This window comes from Necator americanus, chromosome V (genome assembly GCF_031761385.1).
Source record: "Necator americanus strain Aroian chromosome V, whole genome shotgun sequence".
NCBI lineage: Eukaryota > Metazoa > Nematoda > Chromadorea > Rhabditida > Ancylostomatidae > Necator > Necator americanus.
Window position 1 is genome coordinate 33,961,821 of NC_087375.1, and position 6,000 is coordinate 33,967,820.

Sequence of the window (6,000 nt, forward strand, 5' to 3'; positions counted from 1 at the left end):
GGAAAATCTATTTCTTCTGTTGTCCACATTAAAAAGTAATGGAATGAAGAAAATATTCGTGGAAGGATGTTGAAATCGGCGTGAACTTGAGACGTCGGCTATTAATTCATGTACGGGGCAGCCGGCATTTGTATCGAACCAATCTCCTCTCGTTCAAACACACCTGCTGAGGTGGAAAAAATTCATCAAACAGCAACAACGAGCCGTCGTCATTCGGTTTGAGCGAGCCAGTACACAGCTCCTCGAAACCAAAACACACTTCCCATTTTAAACGAAGGGAAAAATCAACAAGAATCGATATGTGGTTGGATGTGGAAAAAAACACGAGTCGATGAATGAAATAGGAGAAACAGGAGCGGGGAAATCGTGAGGTTCGTGGGAGATACTTGAGAGATATTCGAGCATATTCTACGGAACGGATTTCTCCCGGAAAATGTTACGATTACTGGGATCAAGAGTCGATGATCATCGCAACGATGTTACATAGAGATGAATGGCAAAATAGATTGAATAAACAAGCATCAACAACAACAAACTGGCCGGCTTCTTGCCTCACTACTACTACTTCAGCCGAAAAGCCAATTCGAATGACCAAGTGGAATGACAGGAAAAGGGAGGAAAAAAGTAATATGAGGAGGATTATGAGAGCATACTAATGAGTTATCCACGAAAATATTAGATCGCGAAATTAATTAGCCGCATTCTCATTTGAAAAAAAAAGATGAAGAAACAACATTGACCCTGAAAATGAGGACGAACTGGCTTATTGACCGTACGAATCCACATTCCTAAGGGTTCAAGCATAGGGAATGTCCTGGAGAAGCGAAGATCTACAAGGAGTACGCTACCGTAACAGAAAAAGCGAACTCATTGAAAAATATTCGATGAAAAGTTGCATCAATGAGAAATAAATCGAAGAAATTTAACAACTTATTTATATTACTCCGAAAACAATTATTAACAGAAATTATCGAAGTAATTGCAATTACTAAACTGGAAAGACCCGGGAAATAAGTTTAAGAAATTATTTAAGAAGTTTACAGAAAAGGCAGAAATGACCAGGAAACAGGGCAGAGGTCCAAAACTCGATAAAGAATCTCTCAGATGTTCAACAGCTTGGAATTTGGCGCTTAAAGGTTATAAAGAAGTTCATGAGTGATTTAGGTTCAAAAAGTGTTCAAATATCCAGCAGTAAAATTGAAAATCGCCCCATTTCTGCCAGAAAAAGCGATTTTAGAACCAACCAATCACATGGCTGCATGCAATATGACGTCACAATACAGTAACCACGGAGTATAAACGCACGCAGTACGATTTGACGCAAGAAATATAACTCAGCACTAAATATAACGTCAATATTCGATGCATAGAATCGATCTGAGCAAGTAGGAGAGCGGTTGCAGGTCTGGCGAGCAGCCAACCGAGGGGCGTGGTCGAGCCTGCGGCCTGGCCCCGCCCCCTCGCAGCACATGATGACAGCTGACCGTCGGACCGACGAGGACGGATGTACGGACGGGAAAAACTGACATTGGACATCGACATGCGTAAACAAGTCATGAAAACAAACACGTAAACAAATAAACACACGGACAAACTTGGCCGAAACTGGACAAGGTGTTGGTTGGACGAGTTGTTGGCGCGCGCGTGTGTGGATGTATGGTGCGCGATGGGGAAGAAGTGCGAAAACGATTAGCGGACAACGGCGGTGCAGCGTGTGATAAACAGATCGAATTTGCATAATTGTCCGATTTCTAATTAGCGTGGACGCAATAATTGGGTGATATGGGACAATTTCCGGATTCCCCGGAGGATGACTACGAACGTCCGCCGAGACAATAACATTCAAACAAGATAAACACCAATCTGCTCGGATCTGGGGTTCTCTGTGGTGGTTCGTTCGCCTGTGAGAGCCGTATTCGTCGGAACGACAACTTTATTTCGTTAATTCCAGCTATTCCAGTGTGTGATTGTCCGCGGTAGTGACGAAAAGATGAGAGAATGCGAAAACTGATGGTGATTTGTGTGAGTTTTTCCCAGTAATCCATCAAAACATGGATCGTTACATGACCAGTTTTCCACGAGATGACAACCGTTTCTTCCGCCCCATATGATGCTTAACGTTCTCATTAACGTGGAATTACAAGCATTACTAAGGAAATTACGGTTTACGCGAACGAAACCCACAAAAAAGTTACGACGGAACGAAACGACGGTTGAAAAGCATGCAACGAATGATAGAACCTGTTTATGTTCTCTTTTATGGAATGAAATAAATCACACAGGCACAGTGCAGTAGCAGGTGAATCCAGACATGAGCGCGCCGCCTTCGAAGAAATCCTCAGTAGAAGCTGGTTCTGTTAAGATTTTATGCACATACATACAACACATCGGATAAGGATTTAAAAGGAAGGAGTTTGGTGGAGTGAAAAAAAAGAGAAAAAAAAACGAAAACGAGTTGTATAGACCCAAATAACTTGTGCCTCGTTTGTTCCCCTTGAATAAGGAATGTGTATGTACACTTTTGGCCTCTGGCCAGAAAAAAAAACCGCTTCACATACTCAATTGTGCTCGAAAAATGCAATCCTTTTGCACTTTACGGATGAGATGCTTGAGGCTCTTAGGAAAGAGTACGCGAGTGCTTTTTGAAAAAGAAATGAGCGTACGCATGAGAAATGACTTTTTCTGGGAGAAAAATTTCCTCACACGACACAGAGAAATAAAATAGGTCGGAGGAAACCAATGCTACATATTAGAAAAATTCGTTCTGAGGGAATTTTTATTTTATTATTTTATTTTTTCAGTTTTTTTTTTATTTTTTTAATTCTTATTTTCATTAAAAGTGAAGCCCAGAAAGATGGTAACGTCTTCAAGCCTCGAACTCCAGATAGAAAAAGGAAGAAAATTCGCTTAATTAGCATTTTTTTTTAAACATATTTTTAGACCTCTAATAATAATATTAATATCAATAAAAATAACACTTTAACATTTTCTCGAATTTTCTCTGCTTAAGTATTTAAGAAGCGCTGGAAAGATCACAAAGCAACCATGTTCTGAATTTTTAACGTTTGCAGTTCGTAATTCTGTCTAACACTTGCAAAACTGTTTGGATACAAACTGAGGTGTATTATGCTAAGGTATGTTTCCCTGAAATATAGAAAAAAAGAGAACATTCTCCCTTAGTACATGTACACATTCTTGAGAAAATATCGTTGAAAAAACAAAAGACAAACAAATGATAAAAATGAAGAAAGAGGGAAAATGCCGTAAGGGTACGAATTTTCAGAAAACTTAACTATTAGACTTAGAAGGTATGACTGGGAAGAAAAAATTTTTAACAATTTTCAAACAAAAATGCTATTTTTTTAGATTATTTTATTTTTATTTTGAGATCTCGAGGGATTTATCTGTTTTCGACAATTAAAATTGATGAATTAGAGGCCATAAAGCTTCCGGCAGAAAATTTTTGCTCACTACGGCTGAGATATCAAAGTGACGCATTTTGAGGGATATTTTTTTTGATTAAAAAAAACTGCTGACAGCTTTACAGGAAAAAAAACTGAAAGCGAAAATTTTTCGAGCGTGAACCGACGCTGGGTCCTCGGTTCTTTGGTGGTCAAATCACAATGAACTCTGGATGCACACATAGTTACGGACGTATTAAGGACATCTTAGGTTATAATGACTCGAAATGGCTGAAAAAATCGATAAGGAGATCTTTTTTCGAAATAAATGGGGATTAATAAAATAAAAATACGCGTGATAGATTTTTAAAGTGAATAGTAAACAATAAACCTAAAAAATAGTAAAATAAAATTTTTTTAATAATTAATAAGACAAAAATACGTAGTTTTCTCATTTTCAGGATAAAGCGGGGCTCAGGGAGTAGTCGCGAAGGGGAAATCTACAAATCAGGCACGTGTGTATGGTGGTAACCCGCTTCAGTGAGACAACAAAAGTCAACTACGGTACCCAACCAAAAAGAGAGGCCGTCGGCCCCAAAAATTACCAAAAATCACTCGAATCTGTGTTGAAGTGCTCCGTTGTTGAGCTGTGTTTGATGGCATGTGACAAATCCAATCATCGCGACCGTCTCTCACAGTGGGTGGCCGGACGAGGACACCTGTCGCGAAACATCGGCACTATGGCCTCTCACACCTCATCTCGCTCCGTACGGTCGGATGACTAACGAATTCTGTCACATCGAAGCCGTAGAGCCGTTTTTTTTTCGCTTTTCGCGAGGCCACTTGCTATAGTTTTGGGGATGTTAAGCGCTGAAGTGTGGTTGTGCGACTAAAGTGTCAGGATTTTTGGATACGTTAACGGAGGAAGCAAGTCTCGTTGAGAAAATGAGGTGGGGCTCTGCGTCGAGACTCAAGTCGAGACCCTTAACTTTTTTCGTTGCTGAATGCTAAGGAGGGACGTTAATCCGTGTCGGTCGAGATCGACAAGGTCAGGATTTTTCAGTGATGACTGTAGCTGCACTTGTGGTTTTCAGCACGTCAATCTCGTACGTAAAGAAGGTTAAGCGCCAACTATGACGGTTTTTTTCTGGAGGACACTTAAGGCACTTAGGCGAAGAAACAACGAGGAAAACCCTTTAAGAGCTATGTTCGGATGAGTCAAGTCTGATTAAAGGATTTCTCCTGAAAGCTTTTCTTACTAAGGTGCAGGAAATCTACAAGGAAAATGTTCTCGACCTTCCAGAAACTTCTGTAAAAAAAATCCACGCGAAAAATACCAATAACAATTTAGGAAAATGGACAGCATAGGAGTTTTTCACTACCACAAGTTTTTCAGCAAAATTTCCAGGATTTCTAGACAAATATTCGTCCAAGTGGATATCCGTAACCATATAAAAAAGCGAGGAAAAAGAGCTAAAAGAAATAATTGCTAGGGATTCTACGATATACATAGCTCATATTCTTGCGGGAGTACCGCAGAGGAACAGCACTAGAATAGTAAGAAAAACTCTAGTGAACTTGATCTTTTTTTTTCTCGGTGAATAAATAAATTTAGCAGAATTTTTCCAAAGTTAGAAAAAAAAGCTAAGAAAAATGAGCTCCGCTGATGAAAAATCACACATTTCGAAATTTTCTTGGATATTTGAACACGACCACGCACAAGAGATTCAGGGGTTGGTCCTGGAACGAAAACAAAGTGTGAAATTGGCCACATTTATCCCTTTTTCTCGATTATAAAATCTTAACAAATTTTATAGGAGAATTGGTTTTCCAATGAATCATAATCTACACATCTGGGGTTTTCGTCAAAGACTCACAAATCGTCCTTAATTTTTTCCGAAAATTTACTGGAATCAATGACGTTTCATGGATTTTCTTCCGTTTTCAGCGAGTTCTAACGAAATGACGAAACTGGACGTCAAAGTGTTGTCAAAGGACAGAATCAGATGACTGCACGGACCATTTTGACGGGTAAAAACTGCCAATTTTCCGGCAATTTCCCGTTAATTCAGTGAAACGTTTTTTTTCTGGAGGGAGAGTTATTGTCAATGAGTTTCTAGCAATTTCCTCAACAGTTGTGCAATAACGCGTACATTTTCAGATTATTGATTTTTAAAACGAGGATTTCAACGAGGTTTGACGATATGCAGGGATCGGAGCGCGATTTTATAGCGAATAAATATGTTCTAGCGGGGCTGCCGTCTGGTGATCGGTAGATGCTGCTATCGTGCTGCCGATGCTGGTCCCGAGACGAGAGGATTCCTAGTGATATCGCTCCAGAAAATCCAATATTTTCGCACCATATACCACCATGGAGTAATGAAGTTATTCGTGATAAATTGCGCATAAATAAACCGGTATTTTTTTCGCGGCACAAACCGCTCGAAGGAGCATCGTTGGACGAAATTGTGCGAGAGAAAACTGACGATTATTCCGAGGATTTATATGCGAGCTGGATGGAATTCGAAATACGGCGTCTCTGCGTGTGTGTGTGTTTTTTCGTGTTCCACGATGCTGAAGATGCCGGAAAATGTTATAC